Source organism: Melospiza melodia, chromosome W (genome assembly GCF_035770615.1).
Source record: "Melospiza melodia melodia isolate bMelMel2 chromosome W, bMelMel2.pri, whole genome shotgun sequence".
Lineage (NCBI taxonomy): Eukaryota > Metazoa > Chordata > Aves > Passeriformes > Passerellidae > Melospiza > Melospiza melodia.
In genome coordinates, this window is record NC_086225.1 from 50,531,509 (window position 1) to 50,553,642 (window position 22,134).

A 22,134-nucleotide genomic window follows, 5' to 3' on the forward strand; every position below is an offset into this window, starting at 1 on the left:
GCAAAACGCTTTCCCACTCTGTCTGGCTAGGAAAAACTGTGCCAGCACAGAAAACATCTCCCATCGTGTTCTAGACGTTGCAGAGATGTCTGCCAAGTGTTTGGCAGGAAGAAAAGAAAAGTTGTCCAAAACAGCTTCCAATCGAATGTTCATGTGATTGGAAAAGCCAGGAGAGTGCAAAGGTACTGTTTTCTATCAGTTCGCAAGGGGCGCGCACAATCCCAGTGTTGTACAGCTTGCTTCTTCACCTTCCCGAAGCTGCCGCTCTCGCCGGCTCCCGGAGCCCAAGAAGCGGCTTCTTCGCGCAAAGACGATTGTGCCGCTCACAGTGCTCTCCTTAGCGCGGCTTCTGCCGAAAGACGCCCGGCAGCGGCTCTTAGCTCCGGAGAGCATCCTACCTTCGTCTTTAGCTCCTCTTCTCACCTACATCACAGCAAAAAGCTTTTCCACTCTGTCTGGCTAGGAAAAACTGTGCCAGCACAGAAAACATCTCCCATCGTGTTCTAGAAGTTGCAGAGATGTCTGCCAAGTGTTTGGCAGGAAGAAAAGAAAAGTTGTCCAAAACAGCTTCCAATCGAATGTTCATGTGATTGGAAAAGCCAGGAGAGTGCAAAGGTACTGTTTTCTATCAGTTGGCAAGGTGCGCGCACAATCCCAGTGTTGTACAGCTTGCTTCTTCACCTTCCCGAAGCTGCCGCTCTCGCCGGCTCCCGGAGCCCAAGAAGCGGCTTCTTCGCGCAAAGACGATTGTGCCGCTCACAGTGCTCTCCTTAACGCGGCTTCTGCCGAAAGACGCCCGGCAGCGGCTCTTAGCTCCGGAGAGCATCCTACCTTCGCCTTTCGCGTCTTTTGTTGTCTACATCTCGGCAAAACGCTTTCCCACTCTGTCTGGCTAGGAAAAACTGTGCCAGCACAGAAAATATATCCCATCGTGTTCTAGACGTTGCAGAGATGTCTGCCTAGTGTTTGGCAGGAAGAAAAGAAAAGTTGTCCAAAACAGCTTCCAATCGAATGTTCATGTGATTGGAAAAGCCAGGAGAGTGCAAAGGTACTGTTTTCTATCAGTTGGCAAGGTGCGCACACAATCCCAGTGTTGTACAGCTTGCTTCTTCACCTTCCCGAAGCTGCCGCTCTCGCCGGCTCCCGGAGCCCAAGAAGCGGCTTCTTCGAGCAAAGACGATTTTGCCGCTCACAGTGCTCTCCTTAGCGCGGCTTCTGCCGAAAGACGCCCGGCAGCGGCTCTTAGCTCCGGAGAGCATCCTACCTTCGTCTTTCGCGTCTTTTGTTGTCTACATCTCGGCAAAACGCTTTCCCACTCTATCTGGCTAGGAAAAACTGTGCCAGCACAGAAAACATCTCCCATCGTGTTCTAGAAGTTGCAGAGATGTCTGCCAAGTGTTTGGCAGGAAGAAAAGAAAAGTTGTCCAAAACAGCTTCCAATCGAATGTTCATGTGATTGGAAAAGCCAGGAGAGTGCAAAGGTACTGTTTTCTATCAGTTGGCAAGGTGCGCACACAATCCCAGTGTTGTACAGCTTGCTTCTTCACCTTCCCGAAGCTGCCGCTCTCGCCGGCTCCCGGAGCCCAAGAAGCGGCTTCTTCGCGCAAAGACGATTGTGCCGCTCACAGTGCTCTCCTTAGCGCGGCTTCTGCCGAAAGACGCCCGGCAGCGGCTCTTAGCTCCGGAGAGCATCCTACCTTTGTCTTTCGCGTCTTTTGTTGTCTACATCTCGGCAAAACGCTTTCCCACTCTGTCTGGCTAGGAAAAACTGTGCCAGCACAGAAAACATCTCCCATCGTGTTCTAGACGTTGCAGAGATGTCTGCCAAGTGTTTGGCAGGAAGAAAAGAAAAGTTGTCCAAAACAGCTTCCAATCGAATGTCCATGTGATTGGAAAAGTCAGGAGAGTGCAAAGGTACTGTTTTCTATCAGTTGGCAAGGTGCGCACACAATCCCAGTGTTGTACAGCTTGCTTCTTCACCTTCCCGAAGCTGCCGCTCTCGCCGGCTCCCGGAGCCCAAGAAGCGGCTTCTTCGCGCAAAGACGATTGTGCCGCTCACAGTGTTCTCCTTAGCGCGGCTTCTGCCGAAAGACGCCCGGCAGCGGCTCTTATCTCCGGAGAGCATCCTACCTTCGTCTTTAGCTCCTCTTCCCATCTACATCACGGCAAAAAGCTTTTCCACTCTGTCTGGCTAGGAAAAACTGTGCCAGCACAGAAAACATCTCCCATCGTGTTCTAGAAGTTGCAGAGATGTCTGCCAAGTGTTTGGCAGGAAGAAAAGAAAAGTTGTCCAAAACAGCTTCCAATCGAATGTTCATGTGATTGGAAAAGCCAGGAGAGTGCAAAGGTACTGTTTTCTATCAGTTGGCAAGGTCCGCGCACAATCCCAGTGTTGTACAGCTTGCTTCTTCACCTTCCCGAAGCTGCCGCTCTCGCCGGCTCCCGGAGCCCAAGAAGCGGCTTCTTCGCGCAAAGACGATTGTGCCGCTCACAGTGCTCTCCTTAGCGCGGCTTCTGCCGAAAGACGCCCGGCAGCGGCTCTTAGCTCCGGAGAGCATCCTACCTTCGTCTTTCGCGTCTTTTGTTGTCTACATCTCGGCAAAACGCTTTCCCACTCTGTCTGGCTAGGAAAAACTGTGCCAGCACAGAAAACATCTCCCATCGTGTTCTAGACGTTGCAGAGATGTCTGCCAAGTGTTTGGCAGGAAGAAAAGAAAAGTTGTCCAAAACAGCTTCCAATCGAATGTTCATGTGATTGGAAAAGCCAGGAGAGTGCAAAGGTACTGTTTTCTATCAGTTGGCAAGGTGCGCACACAATCCCAGTGTTGTACAGCTTGCTTCTTCACCTTCCCGAAGCTGCCGCTCTCGCCGGCTCCCGGAGCCCAAGAAGCGGCTTCTTCGCGCAAAGACGATTGTGCCGCTCACAGTGCTCTCCTTAGCGCGGCTTCTGCCGAAAGACGCCCGGCAGCGGCTCTTAGCTCCGGAGAGCATCCTACCTTCGTCTTTAGCTCCTCTTCTCATCTACATCTCGGCAAAAAGCTTTTCCATTTTGTCTGGCTAGGAAAAACTGTGCCAGCACAGAAAACATCTCCCATCGTGTTCTAGAAGTTGCAGAGATGTCTGCCAAGTGTTTGGCAGGAAGAAAAGAAAAGTTGTCCAAAACAGCTTCCAATCGAATGTTCATGTGATTGGAAAAGCCAGGAGAGTGCAAAGGTACTGTTTTCTATCAGTTGGCAAGGTGCGCGCACAATCCCAGTGTTGTACAGCTTGCTTCTTCACCTTCCCGAAGCTGCCGCTCTCGCCGGCTCCCGGAGCCCAAGAAGCGGCTTCTTCGCGCAAAGACGATTGTGCCGCTCACAGTGCTCTCCTTAGCGCGGCTTCTGCCGAAAGACGCCCGGCAGCGGCTCTTAGCTCCGGAGAGCATCCTACCTTCGTCTTTAGCTCCTCTTCTCATCTACATCTCGGCAAAAAGCTTTTCCACTCTGTCTGGCTAGGAAAAACTGTGCCAGCACAGAAAACATCTCCCATCGTGTTCTAGAAGTTGCACGGATGTCTGCCAAGTGTTTGGCAGGAAGAAAAGAAAAGTTGTCCAAAACAGCTTCCAATCGAATGTTCATGTGATTGGAAAAGCCAGGAGAGTGCAAAGGTACTGTTTTCTATCAGTTGGCAAGGTGCGCACACAATCCCAGTGTTGTACAGCTTGCTTCTTCACCTTCCCGAAGCTGCCGCTCTCGCCGGCTCCCGGAGCCCAAGAAGCGGCTTCTTCGCGCAAAGACGATTGTGCCGCTCACAGTGCTCTCCTTAGCGCGGCTTCTGCCGAAAGACGCCCGGCAGCGGCTCTTAGCTCCGAAGAGCATCCTACCTTCGTCTTTCGCGTCTTTTGTAGTCTACATCTCGGCAAAAAGCTTTTCCACTCTGTCTGTCTAGGAAAAACAGTGCCAGCACAGAAAACATCTCCCATCGTGTTCTAGACGTTGCAGAGATGTCTGCCAAGTGTTTGGCAGGAAGAAAAGAAAAGTTGTCCAAAACAGCTTCCAATCGAATGTTCATGTGATTGGAAAAGCCAGGAGAGTGCAAAGGTACTGTTTTCTATCAGTTGGCAAGGTGCGCACACAATCCCAGTGTTGTACAGCTTGCTTCTTCACCTTCCCGAAGCTGCCGCTCTCGCCGGCTCCCGGAGCCCAAGAAGCGGCTTCTTCGCGCAAAGACGATTGTGCCGCTCACAGTGCTCTCCTTAGCGCGGCTTCTGCCGAAAGACGCCCGGCAGCGGCTCTTAGCTCCGAAGAGCATCCTACCTTCGTCTTTCGCGTCTTTTGTTGTCTACATCTCGGCAAAAGGCTTTCCCACTCTGTCTGGCTAGGAAAAACTGTGCCAGCACAGAAAACATCTCCCATCGTGTTCTAGACGTTGCAGAGATGTCTGCCAAGTGTTTGGCAGGAAGAAAAGAAAAGTTGTCCAAAACAGCTTCCAATCGAATGTTCATGTGATTGGAAAAGCCAGGAGAGTGCAAAGGTACTGTTTTCTATCAGTTGGCAAGGTGCGCACACAATCCCAGTGTTGTACAGCTTGCTTCTTCACCTTCCCGAAGCTGCTGCTCTCGCCGGCTCCCGGAGCCCAAGAAGCGGCTTCTTCGCGCAAAGACGATTGTGCCGCTCACAGCGCTCTCCTTAGCGCGTCTTCTGCCGAAAGACGCCCGGCAGCGGCTCTTAGCTCCGGAGAGCATCCTACCTTCGTCTTTAGCTCCTCTTCTCATCTACATCTCGGCAAAAAGCTTTTCCACTCTGTCTGGCTAGGAAAAACTGTGCCAGCACAGAAAACATCTCCCATCGTGTTCTAGACGTTGCAGAGATGTCTGCCAAGTGTTTGGCAGGAAGAAAAGAAAAGTTGTCCAAAACAGCTTCCAATCGAATGTTCATGTGATTGGAAAAGCCAGGAGAGTGCAAAGGTACTGTTTTCTATCAGTTGGCAAGGTGCGCACACAATCCCAGTGTGGTACAGCTTGCTTCTTCACCTTCCCGAAGCTGCCGCTCTCGCCGGCTCCCGGAGCCCAAGAAGCGGCTTCTTCGCGCAAAGACGATTGTGCCGCTCACAGTGCTCTCCTTAGCGCGGCTTCTGCCGAAAGACGCCCGGCAGCTGCTCTTAGCTCCGAAGAGCATCCTACCTTCGTCTTTCGCGTCTTTTGTAGTCTACATCTCGGCAAAACGCTTTCCCACTCTGTCTGGCTAGGAAAAACTGTGCCAGAATAGAAAACATCTCCCATCGTGTTCTAGACGTTGCAGAGATGTCTGCCAAGTGTTTGGCAGGAAGAAAAGAAAAGTTGTCCAAAACAGCTTCCAATCGAATGTTCATGTGATTGGAAAAGCCAGGAGAGTGCAAAGGTACTGTTTTCTATCAGTTGGCAAGGTGCGCACACAATCCCAGTGTTGTAAAGCTTGCTTCTTCACCTTCCCGAAGCTGCCGCTCTCGCCGGCTCCCGGAGCCCAAGAAGCGGCTTCTTCGCGCAAAGACGATTGTGCCGCTCACAGTGCTCTCCTTAGCGCGGCTTCTGCCGAAAGACGCCCGGCAGCGGCTCTTAGCTCCGGAGAGCATCCTACCTTCGTCTTTAGCTCCTCTTCTCATCTACATCTCGGCAAAAAGCTTTTCCACTCTGTCTGTCTAGGAAAAACTGTGCCAGCACAGAAAACATCTCCCATCGTGTTCTAGACGTTGCAGAGATGTCTGCCAAGTGTTTGGCAGGAAGAAAAGAAAAGTTGTCCAAAACAGCTTCCAATCGAATGTTCATGTGATTGGAAAAGCCAGGAGAGTGCAAAGGTACTGTTTTCTATCAGTTGGCAAGGTGCGCACACAATCCCAGTGTTGTACAGCTTGCTTCTTCACCTTCCCGAAGCTGCCGCTCTCGCCGGCTCCCGGAGCCCAAGAAGCGGCTTCTTCGCGCAAAGACGATTGTGCCGCTCACAGTGCTCTCCTTAGCGCGGCTTCTGCCGAAAGACGCCCTGCAGCGGCTCTTAGCTCCGAAGAGCATCCTACCTTCGTCTTTCGCGTCTTTTGTAGTCTACATCTCGGCAAAAAGCTTTTCCACTCTGTCTGTCTAGGAAAAACTGTGCCAGCACAGAAAACATCTCCCATCGTGTTCTAGAAGTTGCACAGATGTCTGCCAAGTGTTTGGCAGGAAGAAAAGAAAAGTTGTCCAAAACAGCTTCCAATCGAATGTTCATGTGATTGGAAAAGCCAGGAGAGTGCAAAGGTACTGTTTTGTATCAGTTGGCGAGGTGCGCACACAATCCCAGTGTTGTACAGCTTGCTTCTTCACCTTCCCGAAGCTGCCGCTCTCGCCGGCTCCCGGAGCCCAAGAAGCGGCTTCTTCGCGCAAAGACGATTGTGCCGCTCACAGTGCTCTCCTTAGCGCGGCTTCTGCCGAAAGACGCCCGGCAGCGGCTCTTAGCTCCGAAGAGCATCCTACCTTTGTCTTTCGCGTCTTTTGTTGTCTACATCTCGGCAAAACGCTTTCCCACTCTATCTGGCTAGGAAAAACTGTGCCAGCACAGAAAACATCTCCCATCGTGTTCTAGAAGTTGAACAGATGTCTGCCAAGTGTTTGGCAGGAAGAAAAGAAAAGTTGTCCAAAACAGCTTCCAATTGAATGTTCATGTGATTGGAAAAGCCAGGAGAGTGCAAAGGTACTGTTTTCTATCAGTTGGCAAGGTGCGCACACAATCCCAGTGTTGTACAGCTTGCTTCTTCACCTTCCCGAAGCTGCCGCTCTCGCCGGCTCCCGGAGCCCAAGAAGCGGCTTCTTCGCGCAAAGACGATTGTGCCGCTCACAGTGCTCTCCTTAGCGCGGCTTCTGCCGAAAGACGCCCGGCAGCGGCTCTTAGCTCCGGAGAGCATCCTACCTTCGTCTTTAGCTCCTCTTCTCATCTACATCTCGGCAAAAAGCTTTTCCACTCTGTCTGGCTAGGAAAAACTGTGCCAGCACAGAAAACATCTCCCATCGTGTTCTAGAATTTGCAGAGATGTCTGCCAAGTGTTTGGCAGGAAGAAAAGAAAAGTTGTCCAAAACAGCTTCCAATCGAATGTTCATGTGATTGGAAAAGTCAGGAGAGTGCAAAGGTACCGTTTTCTATCAGTTGGCAAGGTGCGCACACAATCCCAGTGTTGTACAGCTTGCTTCTTCACCTTCCCGAAGCTGCCGCTCTCGCCGGCTCCCGGAGCCCAAGAAGCGGCTTCTTCGCGCAAAGACGATTGTGCCGCTCACAGTGCTCTCCTTAGCGCGGCTTCTGCCGAAAGACGCCCGGCAGCGGCTCTTAGCTCCGGAGAGCATCCTACCTTCGTCTTTAGCTCCTCTTCTCATCTACATCTCGGCAAAAAGCTTTTCCACTCTGTCTGTCTAGGAAAAACTGTGCCAGCACAGAAAACATCTCCCATCGTGTTCTAGACGTTGCAGAGATGTCTGCCAAGTGTTTGGCAGGAAGAAAAGAAAAGTTGTCCAAAACAGCTTCCAATCGAATGTTCATGTGATTGGAAAAGCCAGGAGAGTGCAAAGGTACTGTTTTCTATCAGTTGGCAAGGTGCGCACACAATCCCAGTGTTGTACAGCTTGCTTCTTCACCTTCCCGAAGCTGCCGCTCTCGCCGGCTCCCGGAGCCCAAGAAGCGGCTTCTTCGCGCAAAGACGATTGTGCCGCTCACAGTGCTCTCCTTAGCGCGGCTTCTGCCGAAAGACGCCCGGCAGCGGCTCTTAGCTCCGGAGAGCATCCTACCTTCGTCTTTAGCTCCTCTTCTCATCTACATCTCGGCAAAAAGCTTTTCCACTCTGTCTGTCTAGGAAAAACTGTGCCAGCACAGAAAACATCTCCCATCGTGTTCTAGACGTTGCAGAGATGTCTGCCAAGTGTTTGGCAGGAAGAAAAGAAAAGTTGTCCAAAACAGCTTCCAATCGAATGTTCATGTGATTGGAAAAGCCAGGAGAGTGCAAAGGTACTGTTTTCTATCAGTTGGCAAGGTGCGCACACAATCCCAGTGTTGTACAGCTTGCTTCTTCACCTTCCCGAAGCTGCCGCTCTCGCCGGCTCCCGGAGCCCAAGAAGCGGCTTCTTCGCGCAAAGACGATTGTGCCGCTCACAGTGCTCTCCTTAGCGCGGCTTCTGCCGAAAGACGCCCGGAAGCGGCTCTTAGCTCCGAAGAGCATCCTACCTTCGTCTTTAGCTCCTCTTCTCATCTACATCTCGGCAAAAAGCTTTTCCACTCTGTCTGTCTAGGAAAAACTGTGCCAGCACAGAAAACATCTCCCATCATGTTCTAGAAGTTGCAGAGATGTCTGCCAAGTGTTTGGCAGGAAGAAAAGAAAAGTTGTCCAAAACAGCTTCCAATCGAATGTTCATGTGATTGGAAAAGCCAGGAGAGTGCAAAGGTACTGTTTTCTATCAGTTGGCAAGGTGCGCACACAATCCCAGTGTTGTACAGCTTGCTTCTTCACCTTCCCGAAGCTGCCGCTCTCGCCGGCTCCCGGAGCCCAAGAAGCGGCTTCTTCGCGCAAAGACGATTGTGCCGCTCACAGTGCTCTCCTTAGCGCGGCTTCTGCCGAAAGACGCCCGGCAGCGGCTCTTAGCTCCGAAGAGCATCCTACCTTTGTCTTTCGCGTCTTTTGTTGTCTACATCTCGGCAAAACGCTTTCCCACTCTATCTGGCTAGGAAAAACTGTGCCAGCACAGAAAACATCTCCCATCGTGTTCTAGAAGTTGAACAGATGTCTGCCAAGTGTTTGGCAGGAAGAAAAGAAAAGTTGTCCAAAACAGCTTCCAATTGAATGTTCATGTGATTGGAAAAGCCAGGAGAGTGCAAAGGTACTGTTTTCTATCAGTTGGCAAGGTGCGCACACAATCCCAGTGTTGTACAGCTTGCTTCTTCACCTTCCCGAAGCTGCCGCTCTCGCCGGCTCCCGGAGCCCAAGAAGCGGCTTCTTCGCGCAAAGACGATTGTGCCGCTCACAGTGCTCTCCTCAGCGCGGCTTCTGCCGAAAGACGCCCGGCAGCGGCTCTTAGCTCCGAAGAGCATCCTACCTTCCTCTTTAGCTCCTCTTCTCATCTACATCTCGGCAAAATGCTTTTCCACTCTGTCTGTCTAGGAAAAACTGTGCCAGCACAGAAAACATCTCCCATCATGTTCTAGAAGTTGCAGAGATGTCTGCCAAGTGTTTGGCAGGAAGAAAAGAAAAGTTGTCCAAAACAGCTTCCAATCGAATGTTCATGTGATTGGAAAAGCCAGGAGAGTGCAAAGGTACCGTTTTCTATCAGTTGGCAAGGTGCGCACACAATCCCAGTGTTGTACAGCTTGCTTCTTCACCTTCCCGAAGCTGCCGCTCTCGCCGGCTCCCGGAGCCCAAGAAGCGGCTTCTTCGCGCAAAGACGATTGTGCCGCTCACAGTGCTCTCCTTAGCGCGGCTTCTGCCGAAAGACGCCCGGCAGCGGCTCTTAGCTCCGGAGAGCATCCTACCTTCGTCTTTCGCGTCTTTTGTTGTCTACATCTCGGCAAAACGCTTTCCCACTCTGTCTGGCTAGGAAAAACAGTGCCAGCACAGAAAACATCTCCCATCGTGTTCTAGACGTTGCAGAGATGTCTGCCAAGTGTTTGGCAGGAAGAAAAGAAAAGTTGTCCAAAACAGCTTCCAATCGAATGTTCATGTGATTGGAAAAGCCAGGAGAGTGCAAAGGTACTGTTTTCTATCAGTTGGCAAGGTGCGCACACAATCCCAGTGTTGTACAGCTTGCTTCTTCACCTTCCCGAAGCTGCCGCTCTCGCCGGCTCCCGGAGCCCAAGAAGCGGCTTCTTCGCGCAAAGACGATTGTGCCGCTCACAGTGCTCTCCTTAGCGCGGCTTCTGCCGAAAGACGCCCGGCAGCGGCTCTTAGCTCCGGAGAGCATCCTACCTTCGTCTTTAGCTCCTCTTCTCATCTACATCTCGGCAAAAAGCTTTTCCATTTTGTCTGGCTAGGAAAAACTGTGCCAGCACAGAAAACATCTCCCATCGTGTTCTAGAAGTTGCAGAGATGTCTGCCAAGTGTTTGGCAGGAAGAAAAGAAAAGTTGTCCAAAACAGCTTCCAATCGAATGTTCATGTGATTGGAAAAGCCAGGAGAGTGCAAAGGTACTGTTTTCTATCAGTTGGCAAGGTGCGCGCACAATCCCAGTGTTGTACAGCTTGCTTCTTCACCTTCCCGAAGCTGCCGCTCTCGCCGGCTCCCGGAGCCCAAGAAGCGGCTTCTTCGCGCAAAGACGATTGTGCCGCTCACAGTGCTCTCCTTAGCGCGGCTTCTGCCGAAAGACGCCCGGCAGCGGCTCTTAGCTCCGAAGAGCATCCTACCTTCGTCTTTCGCGTCTTTTGTAGTCTACATCTCGGCAAAAAGCTTTTCCACTCTGTCTGTCTAGGAAAAACTGTGCCAGCACAGAAAACATCTCCCATCGTGTTCTAGACGTTGCAGAGATGTCTGCCAAGTGTTTGGCAGGAAGAAAAGAAAAGTTGTCCAAAACAGCTTCCAATCGAATGTTCATGTGATTGGAAAAGCCAGGAGAGTGCAAAGGTACTGTTTTCTATCAGTTGGCAAGGTGCGCACACAATCCCAGTGTGGTACAGCTTGCTTCTTCACCTTCCCGAAGCTGCCGCTCTCGCCGGCTCCCGGAGCCCAAGAAGCGGCTTCTTCGCGCAAAGACGATTGTGCCGCTCACAGTGCTCTCCTTAGCGCGGCTTCTGCCGAAAGACGCCCGGCAGCGGCTCTTAGCTCCGGAGAGCATCCTACCTTCGTCTTTAGCTCCTCTTCTCATCTACATCTCGGCAAAAAGCTTTTCCACTCTGTCTGGCTAGGAAAAACTGTGCCAGCACAGAAAACATCTCCCATCGTGTTCTAGCAGTTGCACGGATGTCTGCCAAGTGTTTGGCAGGAAGAAAAGAAAAGTTGTCCAAAACAGCTTCCAATCGAATGTTCATGTGATTGGAAAAGCCAGGAGAGTGCAAAGGTACTGTTTTCTATCAGTTGGCAAGGTGCGCACACAATCCCAGTGTTGTACAGCTTGCTTCTTCACCTTCCCGAAGCTGCCGCTCTCGCCGGCTCCCGGAGCCCAAGAAGCGGCTTCTTCGCGCAAAGACGATTGTGCCGCTGACAGTGCTCTCCTTAGCGCGGCTTCTGCCGAAAGACGCCCGGCAGCGGCTCTTAGCTCCGAAGAGCATCCTACCTTCGTCTTTCGCGTCTTTTGTTGTCTACATCTCGGCAAAACGCTTTCCCACTCTGTCTGGCTAGGAAAAACTGTGCCAGCACAGAAAACATCTCCCATCGTGTTCTAGACGTTGCAGAGATGTCTGCCAAGTGTTTGGCAGGAAGAAAAGAAAAGTTGTCCAAAACAGCTTCCAATCGAATGTTCATGTGATTGGAAAAGCCAGGAGAGTGCAAAGGTACTGTTTTCTATCAGTTGGCAAGGTGCGCACACAATCCCAGTGTTGTACAGCTTGCTTCTTCACCTTCCCGAAGCTGCTGCTCTCGCCGGCTCCCGGAGCCCAAGAAGCGGCTTCTTCGCGCAAAGACGATTGTGCCGCTCACAGTGCTCTCCTTAGCGCGGCTTCTGCCGAAAGACGCCCGGCAGCGGCTCTTAGCTCCGGAGAGCATCCTACCTTCGTCTTTAGCTCCTCTTCTAATCTACATCTCGGCAAAAAGCTTTTCCACTCTGCTTGTCTAGGAAAAACTGTGCCAGCACAGAAAACATCTCCCATCGTGTTCTAGACGTTGCAGAGATGTCTGCCAAGTGTTTGGCAGGAAGAAAAGAAAAGTTGTCCAAAACAGCTTCCAATCGAATGTTCATGTGATTGGAAAAGCCAGGAGAGTGCAAAGGTACTGTTTTCTATCAGTTGGCAAGGTGCGCACACAATCCCAGTGTGGTACAGCTTGCTTCTTCATCTTCCCGAAGCTGCCGCTCTCGCCGGCTCCCGGAGCCCAAGAAGCGGCTTCTTCGCGCAAAGACGATTGTGCCGCTCACAGTGCTCTCCTTAGGGCGGCTTCTGCCGAAAGACGCCCGGCAGCGGCTCTTAGCTCCGGAGAGCATCCTACCTTCGTCTTTCGCGTCTTTTCTTGTCTACATCTCAGCAAAACGCTTTCCCACTCTGTCTGGCTAGGAAAAACTGTGCCAGCACAGAAAACATCTCCCATCATGTTCTAGAAGTTGCAGAGATGTCTGCCAAGTGTTTGGCAGGAAGAAAAGAAAAGTTGTCCAAAACAGCTTCCAATCGAATGTTCATGTGATTGGAAAAGTCAGGAGAGTGCAAAGGTACTGTTTTCTATCAGTTGGCAAGGTGCGCACACAATCCCAGTGTTGTACAGCTTGCTTCTTCACCTTCCCGAAGCTGCCGCTCTCGCCGGCTCCCGGAGCCCAAGAAGCGGCTTCTTCGCGCAAAGACGATTGTGCCGCTCACAGCGCTCTCCTTAGCGCGTCTTCTGCCGAAAGACGCCCGGCAGCGGCTCTTAGCTCCGGAGAGCATCCTACCTTCGTCTTTAGCTCCTCTTCTCATCTACATCTCGGCAAAAAGCTTTTCCACTCTATCTGGCTAGGAAAAACTGTGCCAGCACAGAAAACATCTCCCATCGTGTTCTAGACGTTGCAGAGATGTCTGCCAAGTGTTTGGCAGGAAGAAAAGAAAAGTTGTCCAAAACAGCTTCCAATCGAATGTTCATGTGATTGGATAAGTCAGGAGAGTGCAAAGGTACCGTTTTCTATCAGTTGGCAAGGTGCGCACACAATCCCAGTGTTGTACAGCTTGCTTCTTCACCTTCCCGAAGCTGCCGCTCTCGCCGGCTCCCGGAGCCCAAGAAGCGGCTTCTTCGCGCAAAGACGATTGTGCCGCTCACAGTGCTCTCCTTAGCGCGGCTTCTGCCGAAAGACGCCCGGCAGCGGCTCTTAGCTCCGAAGAGCATCCTACCTTCGTCTTTCGCGTCTTTTGTTGTCTACATCTCGGCAAAAAGCTTTTCCACTCTGTCTTTCTAGGAAAAACTGTGCCAGCACAGAAAACATCTCCCATCGTGTTCTAGACGTTGCAGAGATGTCTGCCAAGTGTTTGGCAGGAAGAAAAGAAAAGTTGTCCAAAACAGCTTCCAATCGAATGTTCATGTGATTGGAAAAGCCAGGAGAGTGCAAAGGTACTGTTTTCTATCAGTTGGCAAGGTGCGCACACAATCCCAGTGTGGTACAGCTTGCTTCTTCACCTTCCCGAAGCTGCCGCTCTCGCCGGCTCCCGGAGCCCAAGAAGCGGCTTCTTCGCGCAAAGACGATTGTGCCGCTCACAGTGCTCTCCTTAGCGCGGCTTCTGCCGAAAGACGCCCGGCAGCTGCTCTTAGCTCCGAAGAGCATCCTACCTTCGTCTTTCGCGTCTTTTGTAGTCTACATCTCGGCAAAACGCTTTCCCACTCTGTCTGGCTAGGAAAAACTGTGCCAGAATAGAAAACATCTCCCATCGTGTTCTAGACGTTGCAGAGATGTCTGCCAAGTGTTTGGCAGGAAGAAAAGAAAAGTTGTCCAAAACAGCTTCCAATCGAATGTTCATGTGATTGGAAAAGCCAGGAGAGTGCAAAGGTACTGTTTTCTATCAGTTGGCAAGGTGCGCACACAATCCCAGTGTTGTACAGCTTGCTTCTTCACCTTCCCGAAGCTGCCGCTCTCGCCGGCTCCCGGAGCCCAAGAAGCGGCTTCTTCGCGCAAAGACGATTGTGCCGCTCACAGTGCTCTCCTTAGCGCGGCTTCTGCCGAAAGACGCCCGGCAGCGGCTCTTAGCTCCGGAGAGCATCCTACCTTCGTCTTTAGCTCCTCTTCTCATCTACATCTCGGCAAAAAGCTTTTCCACTCTGTCTGGCTAGGAAAAACTGTGCCAGCACAGAAAACATCTCCCATCGTGTTCTAGAATTTGCAGAGATGTCTGCCAAGTGTTTGGCAGGAAGAAAAGAAAAGTTGTCCAAAACAGCTTCCAATCGAATGTTCATGTGATTGGAAAAGTCAGGAGAGTGCAAAGGTACCGTTTTCTATCAGTTGGCAAGGTGCGCACACAATCCCAGTGTTGTACAGCTTGCTTCTTCACCTTCCCGAAGCTGCCGCTCTCGCCGGCTCCCGGAGCCCAAGAAGCGGCTTCTTCGCGCAAAGACGATTGTGCCGCTCACAGTGCTCTCCTTAGCGCGGCTTCTGCCGAAAGACGCCCGGCAGCGGCTCTTAGCTCCGGAGAGCATCCTACCTTCGTCTTTAGCTCCTCTTCTCATCTACATCTCGGCAAAAAGCTTTTCCACTCTGTCTGTCTAGGAAAAACTGTGCCAGCACAGAAAACATCTCCCATCGTGTTCTAGACGTTGCAGAGATGTCTGCCAAGTGTTTGGCAGGAAGAAAAGAAAAGTTGTCCAAAACAGCTTCCAATCGAATGTTCATGTGATTGGAAAAGCCAGGAGAGTGCAAAGGTACTGTTTTCTATCAGTTGGCAAGGTGCGCACACAATCCCAGTGTTGTACAGCTTGCTTCTTCACCTTCCCGAAGCTGCCGCTCTCGCCGGCTCCCGGAGCCCAAGAAGCGGCTTCTTCGCGCAAAGACGATTTTGCCGCTCACAGTGCTCTCCTTAGCGCGGCTTCTGCCGAAAGACGCCCGGCAGCGGCTCTTAGCTCCGAAGAGCATCCTACCTTCGTCTTTCGCGTCTTTTGTAGTCTACATCTCGGCAAAAAGCTTTTCCACTCTGTCTGTCTAGGAAAAACTGTGCCAGCACAGAAAACATCTCCCATCGTGTTCTAGAAGTTGCACAGATGTCTGCCAAGTGTTTGGCAGGAAGAAAAGAAAAGTTGTCCAAAACAGCTTCCAATCGAATGTTCATGTGATTGGAAAAGCCAGGAGAGTGCAAAGGTACTGTTTTGTATCAGTTGGCGAGGTGCGCACACAATCCCAGTGTTGTACAGCTTGCTTCTTCACCTTCCCGAAGCTGCCGCTCTCGCCGGCTCCCGGAGCCCAAGAAGCGGCTTCTTCGCGCAAAGACGATTGTGCCGCTCACAGTGCTCTCCTTAGCGCGGCTTCTGCCGAAAGACGCCCGGAAGCGGCTCTTAGCTCCGAAGAGCATCCTACCTTCGTCTTTAGCTCCTCTTCTCATCTACATCTCGGCAAAAAGCTTTTCCACTCTGTCTGTCTAGGAAAAACTGTGCCAGCACAGAAAACATCTCCCATCGTGTTCTAGAAGTTGCAGAGATGTCTGCCAAGTGTTTGGCAGGAAGAAAAGAAAAGTTGTCCAAAACAGCTTCCAATCGAATGTTCATGTGATTGGAAAAGCCAGGAGAGTGCAAAGGTACTGTTTTCTATCAGTTGGCAAGGTGCGCACACAATCCCAGTGTTGTACAGCTTGCTTCTTCACCTTCCCGAAGCTGCCGCTCTCGCCGGCTCCCGGAGCCCAAGAAGCGGCTTCTTCGCGCAAAGACGATTGTGCCGCTCACAGTGCTCTCCTTAGCGCGGCTTCTGCCGAAAGACGCCCGGCAGCGGCTCTTAGCTCCGAAGAGCATCCTACCTTTGTCTTTCGCGTCTTTTGTTGTCTACATCTCGGCAAAACGCTTTCCCACTCTATCTGGCTAGGAAAAACTGTGCCAGCACAGAAAACATCTCCCATCGTGTTCTAGAAGTTGAACAGATGTCTGCCAAGTGTTTGGCAGGAAGAAAAGAAAAGTTGTCCAAAACAGCTTCCAATTGAATGTTCATGTGATTGGAAAAGCCAGGAGAGTGCAAAGGTACTCTTTTCTATCAGTTGGCAAGGTGCGCACACAATCCCAGTGTTGTACAGCTTGCTTCTTCACCTTCCCGAAGCTGCCGCTCTCGCCGGCTCCCGGAGCCCAAGAAGCGGCTTCTTCGCGCAAAGACGATTGTGCCGCTCACAGTGCTCTCCTTAGCGCGGCTTCTGCCGAAAGACGCCCGGCAGCGGCTCTTAGCTCCGAAGAGCATCCTACCTTCCTCTTTAGCTCCTCTTCTCATCTACATCTCGGCAAAATGCTTTTCCACTCTGTCTGTCTAGGAAAAACTGTGCCAGCACAGAAAACATCTCCCATCATGTTCTAGAAGTTGCAGAGATGTCTGCCAAGTGTTTGGCAGGAAGAAAAGAAAAGTTGTCCAAAACAGCTTCCAATCGAATGTTCATGTGATTGGAAAAGCCAGGAGAGTGCAAAGGTACCGTTTTCTATCAGTTGGCAAGGTGCGCACACAATCCCAGTGTTGTACAGCTTGCTTCTTCACCTTCCCGAAGCTGCCGCTCTCGCCGGCTCCCGGAGCCCAAGAAGCGGCTTCTTCGCGCAAAGACGATTGTGCCGCTCACAGTGCTCTCCTTAGCGCGGCTTCTGCCGAAAGACGCCCGGCAGCGGCTCTTAGCTCCGGAGAGCATCCTACCTTCGTCTTTCGCGTCTTTTCTTGTCTACATCTCGGCAAAACGCTTTCCCACTCTGTCTGGCTAGGAAAAACAGTGCCAGCACAGAAAACATCTCCCATCGTGTTCTAGACGTTGCAGAGATGTCTGCCAAGTGTTTGGCAGGAAGAAAAGAAAAGTTGTCCAAAACAGCTTCCAATCGAATGTTCATGTGATTGGAAAAGCCAGGAGAGTGCAAAGGTACTGTTTTCTATCAGTTGGCAAGGTGCGCACACAATCCCAGTGTTGTACAGCTTGCTTCTTCACCTTCCCGAAGCTGCCGCTCTCGCCGGCTCCCGGAGCCCAAGAAGCGGCTTCTTCGCGCAAAGACGATTGTGCCGCTCACAGTGCTCTCCTTAGCGCGGCTTCTGCCGAAAGACGCCCGGCAGCGGCTCTTAGCTCCGGAGAGCATCCTACCTTCTTCTTTCGCGTCTTTTGTTGTCTACATCTCAGCAAAACGCTTTCCCACTCTGTCTGGCTAGGAAAAACTGTGCCAGCACAGAAAACATCTCCCATCGTGTTCTAGAAGTTGAACAGATGTCTGCCAAGTGTTTGGCAGGAAGAAAAGAAAAGTTGTCCAAAACAGCTTCCAATCGAATGTTCATGTGATTGGAAAAGCCAGGAGAGTGCAAAGGTACTGTTTTCTATCAGTTGGCAAGGTGCGCACACAATCCCAGTGTTGTACAGCTTGCTTCTTCACCTTCCCGAAGCTGCCGCTCTCGCCGGCTCCCGGAGCCCAAGAAGCGGCTTCTTCGCGCAAAGACGATTGTGCCGCTCACAGTGCTCTCCTTAGCGCGGCTTCTGCCGAAAGACGCCCGGCAGCGGCTCTTAGCTCCGAAGAGCATCCTACCTTCGTCTTTAGCTCCTCTTCTCATCTACATCTCGGCAAAAAGCTTTTCCACTCTGTCTGGCTAGGAAAAACTGTGCCAGCACAGAAAACATCTCCCATCGTGTTCTAGAAGTTGCAGAGATGTCTGCCAAGTGTTTGGCAGGAAGAAAAGAAAAGTTGTCCAAAACAGCTTCCAATCGAATGTTCATGTGATTGGAAAAGCCAGGAGAGTGCAAAGGTACCGTTTTCTATCAGTTGGCAAGGTGCGCACACAATCCCAGTGTTGTACAGCTTGCTTCTTCACCTTCCCGAAGCTGCCGCTCTCGCCGGCTCCCGGAGCCCAAGAAGCGGCTTCTTCGCGCAAAGACGATTGTGCCGCTCACAGTGCTCTCCTTAGCGCGGCTTCTGCCGAAAGACGCCCGGCAGCGGCTCTTAGCTCCGGAGAGCATCCTACCTTCGTCTTTCGCGTCTTCTGTTGTCTACATCTCGGCAAAACGCTTTCCCACTCTGTCTGGCTAGGAAAAACTGTGCCAGCACAGAAAACATCTCCCATCGTGTTCTAGAAGTTGCAGAGATGTCTGCCAAGTGTTTGGCAGGAAGAAAAGAAAAGTTGTCCAAAACAGCTTCCAATTGAATGTTCATGTGATTGGAAAAGCCAGGAGAGTGCAAAGGTACTGTTTTCTATCAGTTGGCGAGGTGCGCACACAATCCCAGTGTTGTACAGCTTGCTTCTTCACCTTCCCGAAGCTGCCGCTCTCGCCGGCTCCCGGAGCCCAAGAAGCGGCTTCTTCGCGCAAAGACGATTGTGCCGCTCACAGTGCTCTCCTTAGCGCGGCTTCTGCCGAAAGACGCCCGGCAGCGGCTCTTAGCTCCGAAGAGCATCCTACCTTCCTCTTTAGCTCCTCTTCTCATCTACATCTCGGCAAAATGCTTTCCCAATCTGTCTGTCTAGAAAAAACTGTGCCAGCACAGAAAACATCTCCCATCATGTTCTAGAAGTTGCAGAGATGTCTGCCAAGTGTTTGGCAGGAAGAAAAGAAAAGTTGTCCAAAACAGCTTCCAATCGAATGTTCATGTGATTGGAAAAGCCAGGAGAGTGCAAAGGTACCGTTTTCTATCAGTTGGCAAGGTGCGCACACAATCCCAGTGTTGTACAGCTTGCTTCTTCACCTTCCCGAAGCTGCCGCTCTCGCCGGCTCCCGGAGCCCAAGAAGCGGCTTCTTCGCGCAAAGACGATTGTGCCGCTCACAGTGCTCTCCTTAGCGCGGCTTCTGCCGAAAGACGCCCGGCAGCGGCTCTTAGCTCCGGAGAGCATCCTACCTTCGTCTTTCGCGTCTTTTGTTGTCTGCATCTCGGCAAAACGCTTTCCCACTCTGTCTGGCTAGGAAAAACAGTGCCAGCACAGAAAACATCTCCCATCGTGTTCTAGACGTTGCAGAGATGTCTGCCAAGTGTTTGGCAGGAAGAAAAGAAAAGTTGTCCAAAACAGCTTCCAATCGAATGTTCATGTGATTGGAAAAGCCAGGAGAGTGCAAAGGTACTGTTTTCTATCAGTTGGCAAGGTGCGCACACAATCCCAGTGTTGTACAGCTTGCTTCTTCACCTTCCCGAAGCTGCCGCTCTCGCCGGCTCCCGGAGCCCAAGAAGCGGCTTCTTCGCGCAAAGACGATTGTGCCGCTCACAGTGCTCTCCTTAGCGCGGCTTCTGCCGAAAGACGCCCGGCAGCGGCTCTTAGCTCCGGAGAGCATCCTACCTTCTTCTTTCGCGTCTTTTGTTGTCTACATCTCAGCAAAACGCTTTCCCACTCTGTCTGGCTAGGAAAAACTGTGCCAGCACAGAAAACATCTCCCATCGTGTTCTAGAAGTTGAACAGATGTCTGCCAAGTGTTTGGCAGGAAGAAAAGAAAAGTTGTCCAAAACAGCTTCCAATCGAATGTTCATGTGATTGGAAAAGCCAGGAGAGTGCAAAGGTACTGTTTTCTATCAGTTGGCAAGGTGCGCACACAATCCCAGTGTTGTACAGCTTGCTTCTTCACCTTCCCGAAGCTGCCGCTCTCGCCGGCTCCTGGAGCCCAAGAAGCGGCTTCTTCGCGCAAAGACGATTGTGCCGCTCACAGTGCTCTCCTTAGCGCGGCTTCTGCCGAAAGACGCCCGGCAGCGGCTCTTAGCTCCGAAGAGCATCCTACCTTCCTCTTTAGCTCCTCTTCTCATCTACATCTCGGCAAAAAGCTTTTCCACTCTGTCTGGCTAGGAAAAACTGTGCCAGCACAGAAAACATCTCCCATCGTGTTCTAGAAGTTGCAGAGATGTCTGCCAAGTGTTTGGCAGGAAGAAAAGAAAAGTTGTCCAAAACAGCTTCCAATCGAATGTTCATGTGATTGGAAAAGCCAGGAGAGTGCAAAGGTACCGTTTTCTATCAGTTGGCAAGGTGCGCACACAATCCCAGTGTTGTACAGCTTGCTTCTTCACCTTCCCGAAGCTGCCGCTCTCGCCGGCTCCCGGAGCCCAAGAAGCGGCTTCTTCGCGCAAAGACGATTGTGCCGCTCACAGTGCTCTCCTTAGCGCGGCTTCTGCCGAAAGACGCCCGGCAGCGGCTCTTAGCTCCGGAGAGCATCCTACCTTCGTCTTTCGCGTCTTCTGTTGTCTACATCTCGGCAAAACGCTTTCCCACTCTGTCTGGCTAGGAAAAACTGTGCCAGCACAGAAAACATCTCCCATCGTGTTCTAGACGTTGCAGAGATGTCTGCCAAGTGTTTGGCAGGAAGAAAAGAAAAGTTGTCCAAAACAGCTTCCAATCGAATGTTCATGTGATTGGAAAAGCCAGGAGAGTGCAAAGGTACTGTTTTCTATCAGTTGGCAAGGGGCGCGCACAATCCCAGTGTTGTACAGCTTGCTTCTTCACCTTCCCGAAGCTGCCGCTCTCGCCGGCTCCCGGAGCCCAAGAAGCGGCTTCTTCGCGCAAAGACGATTGTGCCGCTCACAGTGCTCTCCTTAGCGCGGCTTCTGCCGAAAGACGCCCGGCAGCGGCTCTTAGCTCCGGAGAGCATCCTACCTTCGTCTTTAGCTCCTCTTCTCATCTACATCTCGGCAAAAAGCTTTTCCACTCTGTCTGGCTAGGAAAAACTGTGCCAGCACAGAAAACATCTCCCATCGTGTTCTAGAAGTTGCAGAGATGTCTGCCAAGTGTTTGGCAGGAAGAAAAGAAAAGTTGTCCAAAACAGCTTCCAATCGAATGTTCATGTGATTGGAAAAGCCAGGAGAGTGCAAAGGTACTGTTTTCTATCAGTTGGCAAGGTGCGCACACAATCCCAGTGTTGTACAGCTTGCTTCTTCACCTTCCCGAAGCTGCCGCTCTCGCCGGCTCCCGGAGCCCAAGAAGCGGCTTCTTCGCGCAAAGACGATTGTGCCGCTCACAGTGCTCTCCGTAGCGCGGCTTATGCCGAAAGACGCCCGGCAGCGGCTCTTAGCTCCGGAGAGCATCCTACCTTCGTCTTTCGCGTCTTTTGTTGTCTACATCTCGGCAAAACGCTTTCCCACTCTGTCTGGCTAGGAAAAACAGTGCCAGCACAGAAAACATCTCCCATCGTGTTCTAGACGTTGCAGAGATGTCTGCCAAGTGTTTGGCAGGAAGAAAAGAAAAGTTGTCCAAAACAGCTTCCAATCGAATGTTCATGTGATTGGAAAAGCCAGGAGAGTGCAAAGGTACTGTTTTCTATCAGTTGGCAAGGGGCGCGCACAATCCCAGTGTTGTACAGCTTGCTTCTTCACCTTCCCGAAGCTGCCGTTCTCGCCGGCTCCCGGAGCCCAAGAAGCGGCTTCTTCGCGCAAAGACGATTGTGCCGCTCACAGTGCTCTCCTTAGCGCGGCTTCTGCCGAAAGACGCCCGGCAGCGGCTCTTAGCTCCGGAGAGCATCCTACCTTCGTCTTTAGCTCCTCTTCTCATCTACATCTCAGCAAAAAGCTTTTCCACTCTGTCTGGCTAGGAAAAACTGTGCCAGCACAGAAAACATCTCCCATCGTGTTCTAGAAGTTGCAGAGATGTCTGCCAAGTGTTTGGCAGGAAGAAAAGAAAAGTTGTCCAAAACAGCTTCCAATCGAATGTTCATGTGATTGGAAAAGCCAGGAGAGTGCAAAGGTACTGTTTTCTATCAGTTGGCAAGGTGCGCACACAATCCCAGTGTTGTACAGCTTGCTTCTTCACCTTCCCGAAGCTGCCGCTCTCGCCGGCTCCCGGAGCCCAAGAAGCGGCTTCTTCGCGCAAAGACGATTGTGCCGCTCACAGTGCTCTCCTTAGCGCGGCTTCTGCCGAAAGACGCCCGGCAGCGGCTCTTAGCTCCGAAGAGCATCCTACCTTTGTCTTTCGCGTCTTTTGTTGTCTACATCTCGGCAAAACGCTTTCCCACTCTATCTGGCTAGGAAAAACTGTGCCAGCACAGAAAACATCTCCCATCGTGTTCTAGAAGTTGCAGAGATGTCTGCCAAGTGTTTGGCAGGAAGAAAAGAAAAGTTGTCCAAAACAGCTTCCAATCGAATGTTCATGTGATTGGAAAAGCCAGGAGAGTGCAAAGGTACCGTTTTCTATCAGTTGGCAAGGTGCGCACACAATCCCAGTGTTGTACAGCTTGCTTCTTCACCTTCCCGAAGCTGCCGCTCTCGCCGGCTCCCGGAGCCCAAGAAGCGGCTTCTTCGCGCAAAGACGATTGTGCCGCTCACAGTGCTCTCCTTAGCGCGGCTTATGCCGAAAGACGCCCGGCAGCGGCTCTTAGCTCCGGAGAGCATCCTACCTTCGTCTTTCGCGTCTTTTGTTGTCTACATCTCGGCAAAACGCTTTCCCACTCTGTCTGGCTAGGAAAAACAGTGCCAGCACAGA